General features: G+C 42.6%; 1 protein-coding gene across 4 annotated transcripts in view; it reads left to right on the plus strand.

The window, feature by feature from the left end:
* The first annotated feature begins 273 nt into the window (after positions 1-273).
* FAM135A (family with sequence similarity 135 member A) overlaps positions 274-18,099 on the plus strand; it is a 91,995-nt gene continuing 74,169 nt past the window's right edge. For 2 of the 4 annotated variants that reach the window (XM_060235519.1, XM_060235545.1), the window contains exon 1: positions 274-783. The gene's annotated coding sequence lies outside the window, so the exon portion shown is untranslated. Of the gene's footprint in view, positions 784-17,370; positions 17,394-18,099 lie in introns of those variants that run through there. The other 2 variants (XM_060235527.1, XM_060235535.1) reach the window with 2 other exon arrangements.

Here is an 18,099-nt window from a genome sequence, read left to right on the forward strand (position 1 = left end):
AAAGCTGTAACTGAACAGCCAACCCTTCGGCCATGCAGCATAACAGGTGAGGAAGGCCCCATTATTCTTGAGGAAACAACAAGGGAGTGAACGGCAATGTTGTCACAGGGGAGTGGCGGCAGCAGCAGGAGTACCCATTTACTCAGTTGGCCTTCATCGTGAGGCGTAATTCAAACGTGTCCTGGGCCAGCTGCTCCTGCTGATTCCCGCTTCTTGCAGCTCGCCCGCAGGGAGCAGCCGAGCCACTCGCTTCCAAACCGGCCCGTCACACACAGCAGCAGGGGGAGCTCGAGCTGGGACGGAGCAGTCAGCAGCAGGAAAACCTAGATCCCGACGAAAGCGGGAGCAGTACAAGGGAATCCGTGGAGACCCAACGTCGGAGTCAGAGGGAGGGAGCCCGCCTCCCCCCCACCCCCCCTCGGGATGCCACAATAGCTCCCGCTGGTTGCCCTGGCTGCAGGATTGGGGCGCTCCTTTCCAAGCCTCTGCTGCCTGCCTTCTCGTAAGCAGGAAGCAGCGGCTTGCGGTGTTGTGCCCGGCGGGGTCTACTGTTGCCGCCGCCGCTCGCCCGCCTCTCCGCGAAGAAACAGGAGGAGGGCGGGCGCAGGCAAGACGGGCCGCTCTGCCGGCTGAGTAGGCGCCGGCATCGGATGCCTGTGTCACGCTACGCCGATGCTGCTGCTGAGGCCTGGGCTTCTATAGAAGTGGCGACGCTAGAGCGAGAGCGCGCGCAGGCGCGCGCCGGTCCCAAGCGCCTAAGTCTGGAGGTGAGAGGAGAGGCAGGTAGGCGCCTTTCGCCCGGGGGGGTCTTCCTTTCTTTGCCTGTTTCGGGTGGGTCTGGTCAAGGTGGTGGTAAGTGAAACCTGAGACCAGGAAAGAAGGGCATAAAGGGCGGGTGAGAAGGGGAAAGGAATGCTTCCTGCTGTCCTTGCGAAGGGGAAGGGAGGGTTAAATGTTGAGACATTTGTACCTTTTTTACACACACGCACACACACCTATACGCTCCCTCAATTTAAAAAGCGTTTCCTGTGTTCTAGTCATAAGCGGGCGCCTGTGGGTTGGGGCTCTGTAAATATATGACAGAGGCAGCCCAGCCTTTGGGTTAAGGTTTTCGCCAAAAAATGTAGTCTTGAGTTGACGACATCACTTCTCCAACAAATTTAGCAATTTGTCTTTCTCCGTTTCTGGCGCTGTTATATATTTTTTCTTCAAGTCCAGGAGAGACCAGGATATTTTTCCCGTGTTCCTCCCGTCTCCCCCACGCATCCTGTGTAAAAACTAGTATTGGGATGTTCTCTGGCTTTTTGCCTCATTTGGAATACCCTTCAGGCATTTCTCCAGCAGGACAGCTGAGGTTGTGAGCTGTGTGGTTTTCTCTTGTGTAATTACAGAAAGCAGTCTTTTCTTTATTCCTGATTTTCCTCGATAAGTTTTGTGATTTATTTTTTAATCTATATACCAACGTTTTCCTCATGATAGCTTTTTGTTTAAAGTTGATTATGATAATGGAGGGAAAAGTATGCCAATTTATTCCATAGCCAAAAAAGAACTTTTTAAAGTGTTACCTGGGAGTATACTTCATGTGGTGGTTCTACCACATTTCCTTCCCTCTAGAGACCTCGGATTTGTTTCTTTCTACCAATGCAAATTCCTGGCATTCCGAATGTAATAGTGTGTCCTCATTTAACTCTGTGGAAGCTACCTGATACCTTTTAAAACAGACCTGACCTCTTTGCTGGTGTATAAAGCTTTTTAGGGACTGAACTTGAAGACCCTGTCAAATATACATGGGATAGCCTTGGTTAATAGGCTACAGAAACCAAACTTGAGTGTAATATTTTGATGTTAGCATGCTTATTTTATGTACAAAAACATAACTTAATTAACATAACTTAATTGCTATCTAAAATCTAAACACCTATTTGTAATTCCCTGCTTTATTCAAAAAGAGCTGCTTTCTCACAGACTGCATGTATGTCATTTGATTAAGTAACAAAAGGAATAGTGTGTTTATACAGTGGCACTGAATGAAGATTGTAGAAGAATGTGTGTGTGATAAGACAGAATTGTTGTTGACATTTTCTTAATTCTTAACCTCCAGGGGGTGCTGCAAAATATCTGTTTCCTTTCAAAAATAATACAAAATACTGATTCAGTTGAACAAGAGTTTACTTTATGTAGGCTGCAGAGTACCCTGAAAAAATAGAGGGCATAGCTGATACAGGTGCTGCTGTTTCTTTGAGGAAGTTAACCTCCCTCTGTGAGTATGTGTGTGTGTGAGAGAGATTTCAGGTTTGCAGAAAGATCTGTTTGTCTGTCCATGTCAACAGTCTCTAGATTTAAGTATCCACAATTTTTTGCCATGTTGAGAATTAGATAATATTTGTTATGACCTTGGAAATATGTGCAGCATAATTGGCAGTAGATAATTATTTTAATTGTGAAGAGACAGTATCTAGTACATGTAGGCAGTTCTGTTGATTCTTGGTAATTTATTGCACACAGAACATTCTTGTATGAATTAGTAGCGTATGAATACTGCTGGCAGTAGTTCTGATTATTATAGAACAGAAGAAATAGAAAGTGTTGCAGTTGCATAAACTGTGATATGTGAACTGTCAGTAATTCTCACAGCTGGTTTTCTTCATGCAAGTGTGTTCCTGGGATGGTTTCTAGTGTCATGCAAGTGTGTTCCTGGGATGGTTTCTAGTGTCATTTTGGAACTTCCTAGCAATATCTGGGTTTTTTTTAATGGTGACAATGTATTGTTTTCTAAAACAACTTGTGGGATAGAAACCAGTGCTACAGGAAGTGTTTTACCTGCATATTGAGTGGTAGTGAAAACACCAAAGGGAAAATTTTCTATTGATTGCATCCTCCAGCCATAGGTCTAGACATGATTTTCAGGAAGGAGTTATTTTGCTGGAGTATAAAATCTGACTTTTCAAAAGATTCATGATTGTTGCAGCAAGAGGAAGAATTATGGGAGTAGGCTAAAGCTGTTTGAAAGTACAATTCTAGTTAAGTTTCCTTCAGTGTAAGTGCAGCTGAACTCTGTTGGTCTTCCTTCTGAGTAAACATGTGTAAGATCCATCTGTTTAGCTTTGAAGATTGCATTTTGAGAGGTAAACAGGAAATAAACAAGTATGTACATAGATACGCAGTGGGCCTATGTCTTCCTTGACACATTAATGACTGACCTAGATAATTTCTCAAGACTATAATGGAGCTTCCAAAGAGAATTCTGCAGTCAGTAGCCCAGCCTTAATATCTATATACGGTAATTAATTTCAGAGTGCTTACTCCGTTTAGTTTATTGTAGCTGTTTAATTGGATTCTTAGTTGGCATATTTACATGACTGCGTTTTCATCATTTATGTATTTGGTATAGTAGATTTTTAATACTTTCAGAAAATATATGTGAAATGCATTGCTTCACTTTATAGGACATACATTTAAAAAATGAAGCTGTTGATTTGCACTGGTAAAAAGTTGCTGATATTCACCTCTAAACATCAGTTGTTCACATTGTCAGTAGTTCAACTTGACATAAGTAACAATGACTTTTAGAAGCATGCCTGTTTTCTGCATTTGTGTATATGAGAGTGGGGATTGCTTCCCAAGCTGTGTTTTGGCAGATTATAGTGTTCATCAGAAACTTGAGGAGTTCCTCTAGGGGAAGATTAGTAATAGTAGGTACTGTATTCTGAAATACAACTTGTCCTCCATTATTGGTCTTGTCCTGTAACATGCAGCTACTGGAGAGAGCTCGCTGTGGTTTCCATGTGAATGGTAATAGCGAAAACTAACAGGTTTTGGCCTGTGCTTCATATAAGACACATAGTTCCTAGTGTAAAAGATTCTCTTCTTCCTTTGTGCTGTCTTTGCCAATGGGGGAATTTATGTATGTATGAGAGCACTTTGGCTTTACGCCAATCTCTTCTCTCTTTTCCTCAGATTGACCCTCACCACTCAAGCTCTGTCCTTTCTTTCTCTACCTGCAGCTTGATGTGCAGGCAGAGGCTAAGTGTGTTTGTGTTTATGTGGAGAGTATGTGTCACACCCCTCCTCCACCCTGGCCAGCTAACTGTTTGGTCCAGTCAGGAGTTCCTGGTATCTTTGTGGATGAACTGTGCTGGGTGAAATCTTAAAAAGGAAATATTTTTAAACTACTAAAATGCAGTCTCAGTTCACTAGTGCAAAAGGCAATGGAAAGCTATATCAAAACATTACGGGATGTTTAAGAACTAGGAAAAGAATTAAAAGCATGAGATGAAGTCATACAGTCACTGTTTTATCATGACACACTGTTCCATGGAATGGACACAAGCCCGCTGAAACCTTGAAAAGTAGAGGCTAGTCAAGACAGATTTCACTCAATTTCCCCCTTGTTCCTTGGCTTGTGCACTTCTCTCAGGGTGTCCAGAACTTTTGTATTTATGTGTGTTTGTGTGAATATATAAATAAAGCTCGCCCCCAACTCCTAGTATTCCAAGGAGGTCTCCATTCCAAGTACTTGCCAGAGTCGACCCTACTTAGCTCCCAAGATCTGACAAGTTTGGGCTTGCCTCGAGCTATCCAGGTCAGAGCGTAGGTGTCCAGAAGTTTTAGCTCTTCCTGTCCCATTTGGGAAGGTTTTGCTTTGATCTGCCATTGAAAGTGGAGTTTGAGCCTCCATGTGTATTGTTTCTTTTCACCTATTAAATCAAAGTGCATGTCCCAAAACCTTTAGGGCCCAACTCAGGATATCCAAATAGCCATCCATGTTGCCCCCTTCTGGCAGATGGGCAAATAGTCATTGCTATCCTGCCTCTTTGTCTCCATAAAGGAAATTCATCTTCTCGCAGTGCTGAGGAATTCTGATGCCCAGGGAAGTGCCCAGGACACCCCCAGGTCCCACCAGAGTTCAGTGGGCTGGAGTGAGACTGGTTAGAGACTGGCTCATCCCAGAGAGAGAGACACACACAGGCTAGTTTTTTTCACACTACAACACAATTGAAACTATATAAAAGAAAATATCAATACCATACAGAAGAACAGAAAAACCCAATACCTGCTGTAGTGCACTGTATATTTAGTATAAAAGGAATATTCCTATCTGTTCACAAAGGACCGTAACGAGCTTTTGGCAAACAGCCTGGAGCAGTGAGAAGACAGTTGTTAAATACTGTTCTGGCGTGTATAGAATACAGTGCAAGATGCCAGTCAGGGAAAAGGATGGGCATGACAGGAACAATGAACCAGCCCCTTATTGATAGCATAAAGTTTTGCTAGTATGAACTTTTGCCCAGGTATGATTTATTAGCTGCAATATCAGAAGAACCTATACAGATATGGCACATCACGTACCACTAATCTATACGTTTAGGCTTGAGGCTGGCGCTCTGAGATCAGGGAATGTTAGATCTGAATTCAGGCAAAAGTGCTTCTACAAGGCAAGGGGTTGTTTCCCCTTTCTCTGTTTCTAGGCATATTCAGTAAGCAGGGCTGCAAAGACTTGTGGGGATCCGGAACCAAGGAATAGAAGTTAACTGTACCAGACTCCATTTGCTATGATGGAAAAGGGCTAGGCTCACTCAGGCCTAAATTCTGTAACACTCAGCTTTAAATCCGAAGAGGTTATTGTATTCCCAGTAAAGAAAGTTATGTCTGAAATCTGTAGCTCCCTAAGTGTTAAGCAAGGTATGCTGGATTCCTGTATCATAGCTCCTAGAATACATCACAGAATCCTTGGCAGATAGACTGAAGGTAAAAAGGTTAGGAATCTCTACTGTAGGTCAGTTCTTAGTTTTCACATATCAAGATGAACATTTCTGTCATTCAGTAATCATAAAATTGTCTACTGAAACTATAAGCTATTGAAATACTCAGTCCAAAAAGGCTAGTGCAAAAGCTGTCACTAACTTCATTAGAACAGGGTTATTCTTTTGACCAACTCTGCACAGAATTACAGCGTTCCTTTCCAAAGTGCCATAATCAAAGGTTCCCCCCCCCCTCTTTTTTTGCTTTTTTTTTTTAAAGCAGGAATGCTGTTCTGGCTGGCTTGGTGTCAGGGGGTGTGGCCTAGTATGCAAATAAGGTCATGCTGGGCTTTTCCTGCAAATAAAGCCCTGTGTAAAACGGGGTGTGGCCTAATATGCAAATGAGTTCCTGCTGGGCCTTTCTACAAAAAAGGCCCTGGCCATAATATTTAATTTTTACACCTTTGGTACCTTTCTAACTAGTAAAGATTTTTAAAGGTAGTCATTCCCAAACTTTGGATGCCTTGCCTTTCACCCCTTTCTGAACAGCACTTATTCTAAATGCTCACACAAACAATTTCTTCCATATCCTTTGAATTAGTGCAAGAGTTCACAGCAGTAAAGCTTTGGGAGGGATGCAGGTAAGGATGGCTGAGATAAGGCTGTAGTAGCAGGAAAAGTTATCATTTGAATAGACCCTCAAAAGAATTTTTCATTTAGTGAAGCATATACAGGTACAATTTTAGAAATAAAAGAATGGTTAATTTTATCTCCTTATATTGCAGAAAGGGCAAACATTGCAGTGTCATTCTGCAGTTGATTTTAATGCTCAGTAGGATCAAACTGTCTTGGTTTAAAATGTGTAACATTTGGTCAATATATTTAATAACTATGGTCAATATATTTTGTTTGATCAATATATTTAATAACTGAAACTGAACTATGACAGCAATCCAAACAAAGAACCGTGAAGCCAAATTTTGTGAAATCTAATTGCACGGTCTGGTTAGACCAGAAGTTACTGTGCTGGTGTAGTATAACCACTCCTAACATCAAAGGCAACATCACAACAATAATAAGAAGAAACACAGCTCTGTGTAGCAACTTTGCTAGACACACCGAAAGCATCCTGGGCAACTCTATTGCTGCTTTCCAAATATAAGGATGTTTATTGAGGTCTCCATGTTATCTATGCACAGAATGCATTACTCAGTGCTTAGGTTACTGAATAATCCTGTGATTTCACCCAACTTGATAAGTGTGGCCATTCCTTTTGCCAGGAAGGGAGAGACAGACCACCTTTCCAGTCACAGTACTTAGCCAGTTTCATTGTCCAGTGAACCAGGGGGCATGTGTGGAAAACCTTTGAGTTCTCCAGCAGAAATTTTCAAAGTACTCCTTTAGGGAACTGTCCGGTAACATATACATTTATTACAATACACCATGCAACACTGTCATATCAGTCCCTGTGTGAGTGTACAAGGTTTTGCAAGATCCATGCATATGGAAAAGAGGCATTGACAGCAGGGAGTTCATAGGGATCAGCATTAAGAGCTATCTGGTATCTCATTAGGTAACCCAACCTTGTTAGATCTTGGAAGCTGAGCAGGGTCAGCCCCGGTTAATATTTGGATTAGAAGATCACTAATGAATACCAGAGTCAGTATGCAGAGGCAGGCAATGGCAAACCACCCCTGAATATCTCTTGAAAGATCTACACAGTCGCCATAAGTCAACTGTGACATGAGGTGGGGGGGGGTTAGTATTGCAATAGAAAGAACTGCAATAGAAAGTAGGAGGTGAAGTTCAGTTTCTGCCATGAGGAGATGTTCAAGGGATCCAGGGAGAACTAGGATAGTACAGGCCACTCAGCATAATGTCTGTTCCAGGCAAATTAGTAAATAATTGGAGACATTATTGTTAGGCCCATAGAGGGACAAAACCTGCTGAGGGAAAATCAGCATGGCTGCTGCAAAGGGAAGTCCTGCCTCATCAACCTTTTGGAGTTTTTTGAGAACACAAACAAGTATGTAGACAAAAGTGATCCAGTAGACATTATCACCCTGGACTTTCAGAAGGCTTTTGACAAGGTACTTCACAGAAGACTCCTGAGTAAACTTAGCAGTCATGGGATAAGCAAACAGGTTCTCTTATGGAGTAAAAACTAGTTAAATGACAGGAAGCAAAGAGTAGGAACTAATGGACAGTTCTGACAGTAGAGGGAAGTAAGCATTGGAGTCCCACAAGCATTGGTCTTGGAGCCAGTACTCTTTAATTCATAAATTATCTGGAATTAGGGGTGACTAGGATTGACTAGTGGCCAAGTTTGCAGATGACACAAAATTAGTCAGGATGGTGAAAATCAAGGCTGACTGTGAAGAGCTTCAACAAACTGGGTGAGTGGGTACCAATGTGGCAAATGGAATTCAGAGTTGGTAAGTGTTGAAGGTCAATGCACATTGGGACAAAAAAAAATCCAAACTCTAAGTATAGGCTAATGGGGTCTGAACTTGCTGAGACTTACAGGGGGAAAGATCTCAGGTCATAGCGGATAGCTCAATGAAAGTGTCAACCTAATGCGATGCAGCAGTGAAAAAGGCAAACTCTGTGTTAGGGATTATTAAGAAAGTTATGGAGAGTAAAATGACTGATATTGTAATGCCTCTGTATAGATCTATGGTGCAGCCTCATTTGGAATGCTGTGTACTGTTCTGGTTACCGTATCTCCAAAAGGACACTGCTGAGCTGGAAAAGATACAGGGGAGGGCAACCAAGATGATTAAGGGGTTGGAGTACCTTTCCTATGAGGAAAGGCTGAAGGAGTTGGACTTTTCAACTTAGAAAAGAGACGATTAAGGGGGGACATGATGGGGATTTATAAAATTACGCATGGGGTGAAGAGAGTTGACAAAGAGAACTTTTTCTCCCTCTTCCAAAACAGTAGAACTCGTAGACATCAGTGAAGCTGATAAACAGTAGGTTCAGGACTGACAAAAGGAACTACTACTATACACAGAGGAATTAAAATGTGGAATTTGCTGCCAGAAGATATAATGATGGCCACAGGAATATACAGCTTTAAAAGGGAATTAGATAGATTGCTGGAGGATAAGTCTATCAGTGGCTACTAGCCAAGGTGGCTGAGAGGAACATCCACATTCATAGGCACTAAACCTCTGAATCCCAGAGCCAAGAGGCAACATTAAGGGAGGGCCACTGTGTGAGACAGGATGCTGGACTATATGGACTATTGGTCTGATCCAGTAGGGCTCTTCTTATGTTCTTGTGACCGTGATAAGCCAATTCATACATTTTGTTGTCTCTTAGCAGCAATGATTTTTGATGTAAAAGATGGGACACCAAGACTGAAACTCAGATGTCAGTTTGCTAGCTGAAGATGCAGGAGAATACATAAGAGAGAAGAAAGTTTCAAAAGCAATTTGATATGGCCATAAGGGAGAGAGTCAGCTATTTGAGTTTTAAAAGCACAAAAATCCCTTGCATGTCCTGGTTTGGACCTTGACTTGCTTATTTTAAAGCTATTGGGCTAAAGGAGCAATTACGAAGGACATAAATAAACCTGTGTAGAAGCTAATTATTTTCTTTGTAGTATTTCCCTCCTTTCTTCAGTGGGGAAAACACACCCTCCATCATATTGCTCATATAAGTCCATGATGTTCATCTATAACTTTATATATACTTGCTTCTATCTGTAACGACATAAAGTGACAGAGAGCATTGTGTTGGGATTGTTAATTTTTTTGTGAGCTAGGAGTGGGCAGGGCAGTTATGACAAGGAAGAGAGGCAGAGTAGAAAAAGAAGTACAGGAAAGCAGGGGCTTCTTTAAGTGCTGAGTCTTCACTTTCCTGTGTATCTCCCTATCAACATTATTTCCCCTTTCCTTCCTTCTGGCAACTCCCATACTCTAGCTTCTCCCTGCCTCATTCTCTTCTTCTTAGCCATCCACCAACCTACATTTTACCTGCCTCCCATCTTCAGCTATATTTGTTATACATGCATTTACTTTTTTTATACCCTGCTTTTCTCCACAGTGGTGACTAAAAGCAGCTGATGTCATTTTCCTCTCCTCCTTTTTATCCACACAGCAACCCTGTGAGGTAGGTTAGGTTGAAATATGTGATTAGCCATACCTTACCTGGCGAGCTTCCATGGCACACAGGTGGTTTCAAGATAGATCTCCCAGAGCCTGTTCTAAAGCTCTAAGGCAGGGGTGTCAAACATGCAGCCTGAGGGCTGAATTAGGCCCCTGGAGGGCTCTTATCAGGCCCCCCCGAGCAATTGGCTCTTGACTGCTTCCTTCTCCCTCTCTCTTGCTTCCTTCTGTATCTCAGCTTGCTTTGCAAGACTTGCTCAATTGCACAAGAGCTACAGAGCAAAACCTCTAATTTCTCCATTGGTTGAGGCTCCTCCCTCTTCTGGTCTCCTCATCACAAATGAGTTCAACACCCCTGCTCTAAGGGGTGTCAAACATACAGTCTGTGTGCCCGAACCGGCTCGTCCAGGGCTCTTATCTGGCCCTTATCCGTGAGCAACTGGTCATTGTCTTTATTACTAGATGAAAGAGGTTGTGCATTTTGTTCCTGTTACTGTCCCAGTGCTAATGAGTAATGAGCAGTGGAAGTGAGTATCAGGAGATACTTTAATGAATATTGTAAGAGAGTGAATGTTTTAAGCATGTTTGTGTTTTGAGTAAAAACCAGTATCATTAATTGGGTTTACCTGTGTCCTTTATAAAGTTTATATCTCTTGTACCTGTCATTACGTTTTATAGTGCACATAGCCTGCCCTGACAAAGTGGCATTTATGTGAGATCTGGCGCTTGTAACAAATGAGTTTAACACCTGTGCTCTAAGTGCTGCACCACACTGGCTTTCATATGCTTTTGAGCAGTAGAAGCAGCCAGGCCAAGGTGAGTCATGCAAATCAGGTAGTTTGTTGGTTGCCGCCAGGCCTGACTCTAAGACGACCTTGCCCCATCTCCCTGCCTTTTATTGACAGAAACTAACCAAGAATGGTGTGGTTGCCTTGCAACAGCTACTGAGGACTTCTGTTTCTTAAAACTGCAGGTGCCCTTTTATTATTTTGAGTTTTTAATTCCCACCCCCATGTAATTGTTTAGATTTTTCTGTAAATCTGTGGCATTTTTCAGAAAGATCTATTTTGTCTGTTCACAGCTCTAGTCACTGGATTTAAGTGTCATCAGATTTTGTCCATTTTACTATTAGAATATACAAGTGGGGACCTGCCTTACTCATGGGAGGATCTCTTTCCCCCTCCCCCATTGCTGCCACTGCCAGGCACAGCTTCCTCATTGCCTGCTGGAGTGGTGAGGACTGTCACACTTCCCCACCCAATACCTTGGTTGCTAGCTCAGTGGGGTGGGAAGTTTCTCCATCCCATGCATTATCTTGTAAACCTCTATCATGTCACCCCGCAGTCGACGTTTCTCCAAGCTAAAGAGTCCCAAGCGTTTCACCTTTCTTCATAGGGAAAGTGCTCCAGCCCTTTAATCATTCTAGTTGCCCTTCTCTGGACTTTCTCCAGTGCTATAATATCCTTTTTGAGGTGCGGCGACCAGAACTGCACACAGTACTCCAAATGAGACCGCACCATCGATTTATACAGGGGCATTATGATACTGGCTGATTTGTTTTCAATTCCCTTCCTAATAATTCCCAGCATGGCGTTGGCCTTTTTTATTGCAAACGCACACTGTCTTGACATTTTCAGTGAGTTATCTACCACGACCCCAAGATCTCTCTCTTGGTCAGTCTCTGCCAGTTCACACCCCATCAACTTGTATTTGTAGCTGGGATTCTTGGCCCCAATGTGCATTACTTTGCACTTGGCCACATTGAGCCGCATCTGCCACGTTGACGCCCACTCACCCAGCCTCAACAGATCCCTTTGGAGTTCCTCACAATCCTCTCTGGTTCTCACCACCCTGAACAATTTAGTGTCATCCGCAAACTTGGCCACTTCACTGCTCACTCCCAACTCTAAATCATTTATGAACAAGTTAAAGAGCATGGGACCCAGTACCGAGCCCCACGGCACCCCACTGCTTACTCCCACTCCTCTGCTTGTCTCTCTCCTTGCCAGCTCAGTTGGGGGGCCACAAGGACTGCTATGCCTCCCCACCTGATTCCCTCCTTGCTGGTTTTGTGGGGATCGAATGCGAGCTTCTTCTCCCCATTATCGCTGGTGAGCTCCGTGGAGGCTTCTGTTGCTGATTATGACAGTGAGCCCTGCACAGCTCCCACTGTCATCCCCCAGGCCCCTCAAGGCTCCCCTTGATGCTGGTGAGCCCCACTTGGCTCCCAGCCTCTGCTGAGTCTTCCTGCAGCCACCTGACACAGGAGGATTTATAAAATACAATTTATTTTTGGGAAATCTAACCTCAATGTATTTTTTAAGATTTTGGATTTTTCTGCAAACCTGAGGAGCCCCCTAAGTTTGCAGGAAAATTATTTAGCATCAGTATGGCCCTGATCCACAGATTTAGATATACACAAATGGGGGCCACATGTAACTATTAGATATATGGATGATTTTATATAATTTTAAAGGAAAATTATAAGAAACGTGGTGTATTCTCTGAGCTTGTATAAAGGCTTTACTTGCTATTGGAGCAATATGCTACTATAGTTATAAGAATCAAGTAGTGTGGCCTTTTTTTAGGAAGTATCTAACGGAATTTTTAAAATTTAAGTCGGGCTTTTTTCCTTTGTGATGTAGATCACGCATTAAGTCAAACCACTCTGCTTACAGTTAATGCTTACAATGATAACTCTGTACAATCCTCTGTTCCAGAAACCATATGCATGATTATTTTCTTGTCTTTTTTGCATCTCTTAACATTTATTATTATGGTCTGCTGCTGTGCAGAAAATTAGTACTGCATACTCCAGACTTTTAGGTAAATTGGATGTTTATTTCTTGAGGTCTTAGTTTTTGGTGAACTCTACAGTGGCTTCCAGAGGGGTAGCTGTGCAAGTCCGTAGCAGCAAAAACAGATAGACATGTTGGGGCACCTCAAAAATTAATAAATTTTAGTTCTAGCATAACTCTCTGTGAATTCCTGGTAACCACAAGTCATCTTCCTGATGTCACTGTTTCTATTTCATTGATAATTTATTTATCGGCTTACATTATTCTCATCTCCTCCATTTTATCCTCTTGGCAATTTTGAGGTAGGTAGGCTGAGAAAGTATGACTGATAGAATCGAGTTGTTTCCCTTTCACTTCAGTGGAGGAGAGCAGATGACTATTCTAGGGGATTTTTCAAGTGACTGAGCCCACCCTGAACTAAGGCATGCATAGTTCCAGGGGAAGATTTTGTCCTCATCTCAAAAGTATCTCTAAAGCAGCAGTTTACTTCCTGACAGTAGCAAGACTCTTAATTATTCTTATGGCATAAATTTACAGTCTGGGACAAGGGAAAGTTGTAAAATCAGGAAGACCTACATCCTGTAGTTCAACAGTTCTCTTTCACAGCTATGAGGAGATAGACCTCTGCCCCTCAGACTTTTGCTTTTCTCTAGGAGTTGGCATTTCTTGCCTGGCTGCCCCAGGAGGTTCCTCTTAAGCTGATGCAAGAAGGAAAGGGAATGGGGCCTCTTGATCATTCTGGAATATATCATGGGATGTTTAGACTTTTAAATGCATTCCAAGTGAGCCATATTCTTCTAATGCTAGCTAATGTCTCGAAAGCTACATGGGTTGGGGAAGAGATAGGGATCAAGCATTCTAATACTTTGTCCACTCATAATAGTTTCTTATACCCACTGTCCAACTTGATTCCTCAAAGAGAGAAAGTCACCTGTTACTGCCAGCAACAATAGCAATAGCCTTAGTTGTGATTAGGATGACATAGGTGAGGAGACATCTTCCATCGCTACCACATCCATCACTGAAGTAATTGCTCTGGCTGGTTATCAGGTGCATAACCAGGCCTGTTTTCGCAAACCTTGTTCAACTGTGATTTAACTCATGCCAACCAAGGCCTCTGGGCCCGTGAAGAAATTAAGGCACATCCTTCTTTTCCCCAAGCCAGAATCGGTACTGAAAGAGAGGAAAGGTCTTATTCCCTCTTCTTTAATTGAACTCCTGGGGGTGTGAGAAATTCAGATAAGAATGCTCCCTTCACCAAGAACCTGACACTGTCCTTTTATGTTAACATTGTTCCCCGAGTATGGTGTTTCTTTCAGTGGTGGTTGAGCCTCCAGTGTTGAGCGTAGTAGCTTTTGCTCCCACTCAATGCTGTCATCAAGGGCAGTGCTTTACTTTTCTCTGTAGGAAAGTAAAGGAGTGTGTTCGAGGACTATGTGAGCACAGATCCATCATGTGCTTCACAAACTGCGCTGGCTGCCTATAGAATTCCATATCTATTTCAAGTGTTTACCTTCAAAGCCCTATACTGTCAGGCCAGCATAGCTTTGGGACCAATGATTTTGAATACATAATGAGCCCCGTAGGACTCCAAAATCAGTGACTGGACATCTCCTTGTGGATCCTAACCCCAGAGATGTCCAACTTGCCTTAACTAGGGTTAGGACCTTTTCATCCCTGGCCCCTCCTGGTGAAATGAGCTTCTCTGGAAGATCAGAGCCCTATGGAACCTGCTGCAATTCCGCAGGGCCTACAAAGCAGAGCTCTTCTAGTAGCTGGGCAATTCCACAGGGCCTACAAAACAGAGCTCTTCAGTTGAGGCATCAGACCTCATTTTATTAGGCCCTCCCTCCCCAGTGATCATGGGATCTGATGGACCTCTGGACCTGATTAGTTATGACTGCTGAGGCAGTGTTTTTAAGATCTGTTTTGTATCGTAAATTTTAACATTGTTTTAATGTTTAATTTTCTGATGAAACACGCCCTGATCCTGCTTTGCAGGAAGGGCAGGATATATAAATTGAGCATATAATGATTTTGAATATATAATGATGTATAAATTGAACATATAATGATTTTGCACTTTTCTCTGGATTCATGAGTACAGGAGTGTTTCTATTCATAAGAACGTAAGAGAAGCCATGTTGGATCAGGCTAATGGCTCATCCAGTCCAACAACACTTTGTGTCACACAATGATAAAAAAAAACCCAGGTGCCATCAGGAGGTCCATCAGTGTGGCCAGGACACTATTGCTCCCACTGTTGCTCCCCCCCCCAGCACCAAGAATAAAGTTTTTGTTTGAGGGGAGGGGGGTTTAAAGGGTTAAGTATTTTGTGACTATTTGACTGCACTTGTTGTGTATAATTTTTAAAAGTTTAATTTAAAAAAGAGAATACAAAAAAAGAAAAGAATACAGAGCATCACTGCCCCACACAGAGAGTTCCATGAATTCCCCCCCTCCAGTTATATGAATACATGAAGCAACCTTATACTTAATCATACCATAGATCTATCAAAGTGAATATTGTCCACTCAGACTGGCTGTAGCTCTCTGAGGTCTCAGGCTGAGGCCTTTCTCATCAGTTGGTAAGGGGTGGCCGGGACAGTGCTCTGCTGTTGGACAGAGGGTGGTGGTAATGATAGGAGAGTTCCATAAGAGGAGCAGAAGCTGATAGTGTGAATAGCCTACCCTGCACATGTAGATTGTTGGATTGGATTGGGGCATACAGGAATTTTGAATGTCCATCTCAGTGATAGAGCATCTGCTTGGTAAGCAGAAGGTCCCAGGTTCAATCCCCAGCATCTCCAACTAAAAGGGTCCAGGCAAATAGGTGTGAAAAATTTTAGCTTGAAACCCTGGAGAGCTGCTGCCAGTCTGAGTAGACAATACTGACTTTGATGGACCGAGGGTCTGATTCAGTATAAGGCAGTTTCATATGTTCATAGCAGCCTCTCCTGTGTTTATGTATGCACATCAATTCCAATTTTGCGTCAGGGTTCTGAAATCTGGCCTGGATTTACAGTATGTAAATGTGGCCTGTATAGTGATTTCCTACACTGTTTGATTTAATTGCATAATATTTTGTCTATCTGCATCTGTCTGAGTGGTGTCAATGACCTGAAGCTGTGCTAAGTGGTATTAACCAGCTGAAGTTGTACCAACTGCTGAACGGTGGCTTCTGGCTGTGTTATTGTTGGAGTTGTGACCCTCTGTTTTATGTATTATGTTTATGAGATTTTAAATTTGTTGTGTTTAATTGGATGTTTTATTTATTGTTACTGCAATGTTTTAATGTTGTAAGCTGCCCTGAGCCCACCTAGCGGGATAGGGCAGGATATAAATCACAAATTAACATTAAATTAATCATGTTATCAAAGTGTTGTCTGTAAATATTTGATCACAAATTTAATACAGCTGTTTGTTAAAGATCAGGAAACAAGCAATAATAAAGTACTTGACACAGTCACAATGATCATTTGTTGAACTTACTAAAATCTATATTGTGATGACTCTAATACCATATTGATCTTTTTAGAACAAGTTTTACAATTTTTCATTTTACTAGTTTTGGATAGCTAGGATGTACATTAGTGAGAGTTTTGGAAGTTCAGCACTTCCCATAATTTAAGAACCTGAGCTGTCCCCAGACAGCTATTTTTCGGAGCACTTGAAGCAACTTCTGTATAACTTATGGATCTTACTATCCACAAGACAGTACTTCAAGACCCTGATCAGTTACACTTCAAAAGAATTTTTAAGAGAACACATTTGTGGAGACTTCCTTGGAACACCCAGTCAAAAGGACAGGGGCAGACACTATTCAGAGGGAAAGGGGGGGAGATGAAGAGAGAGAGAAACATTCGTATTGTCTGTAGATGGCCTACAGAGCCAGATCTCAGCAGGTATCTGATTCTGCAGGGACAAGACTTAAAATTCTCTGACTTTTCACCAGAGACAGCAGGGAATATTGTGTGTGGCGGGGGGAGGGGGGGAGGGAGGTTACTTGATAATTTCTGGATTGCCCAGGCTAGCCCAGTCTCATCTGCTATTTGAAGGTAAGCAGGACCACCCTGTTTATTATTTGGATGGGAAACCACCAAGGAAGTCCAGGATTGCAAGGCAGAGGCAGGCTGAAGATCTCTTGAAAACCCATGGGGTTGCCATAAATCAGCTGTGACTTGACAGCACTTTGTACCACCAGCAGCTTCTGAAGAGATGTCAGTTGAACAGTTGTGGGGCAGGACTTGGAAAAACTTCCAGAGCTGGTTGGAAAAGCAAGACTAGCATCACACAAAGCCTGATCTTCCAGTATTCAACTGAAGACAGCCATTAGCTATTGTAGTTTATGGAGGCAGAGTAGCATATTTCTGTTTGTATGCTGAAATCCTTTGCATTAGAAAATAGAAGTATGTCCTAGGTGCCACTCAGTCAGAGTTCTTAAGCTGTTGATTCCCAGGAACTCATGTGCAAATTGCCTGGCTAGTGTTCTGCAGTGATCTGGAAGAAAAATGACCGTAAGCAGCTCTGTGATCTCTTACCTTTGAAAAGAGTTGGAAGCTGATTCCATACTGTTGTCCTGGTGTGATGAGTCTCTGCCCCTTTTGCTAGAAAACTGAGATGGCTCCATTTTCATATAAGCCAGTTAAGGAGAAGAAGGGATCATGTTCTTGTCTTCATCACAAAGGACTTGTGGACCCTCAGGAGTCTCTGGACACCATTTTGAGAAGCAACTTTTGGTAACTGATATATTTTAAAGTATCTTGTAGGCAATGTGACACACAAGGTACTTCATCAGACTAACAGTGATAGTGCGTTTAATGATCGTTTGCAGAATTGCTCCTTGCAGTCCTGGTTTAAGTAAGGAGGTTGTGAGTGGTGTTGAACCTTCTACACTTCTCATTTTTCTCCCTCTCATTTGTTCTGGATTTTCTGTCATGTCCTGCCTTGTGCCTGAAGTCAATAAAACTTGATCAGCTGTTTCTACTTCACTTGGAGCCTGCAACAAGCTGAATGGTGTTACAAGAGCCTTTGTGACAAGCCACTCTGATGTCACCGCCCGTGGAATGATAGAGGCAAAACCAAAGCAAAAGAATAACACACTTGACTCTAGTCGGAGATTAGCAATGGGCAACTCTTGGCTGACCATAAAAGCAGTACAGGGTAGTTTATACCAGTGGTTATTGGGCAACACTGTGTATCTCAGAAAAGCCATTAAAACCTTTTGCTCAAATTAAAGAGCGGTTTATAGTTAGTTTAGAGGAGGAAACATGGCTGTTAGAGAATCTGAGACAGCAGCTATTACGTGACTAGGTATTTTAACTTGCTGCCTCATGGGTCCTCTATTCTATAGCCCCTAAGGTAACATCTTCTTATAAGCTGCCATACTTGGCCTCTGAGTTCCTAATATTTGAGGTCGCCAAAGCCCTACTCTTATGCCCTAAT

The sequence above is a fragment of the Heteronotia binoei genome, chromosome 1, assembly GCF_032191835.1.
Source record: "Heteronotia binoei isolate CCM8104 ecotype False Entrance Well chromosome 1, APGP_CSIRO_Hbin_v1, whole genome shotgun sequence".
Taxonomy (NCBI): domain Eukaryota; kingdom Metazoa; phylum Chordata; class Lepidosauria; order Squamata; family Gekkonidae; genus Heteronotia; species Heteronotia binoei.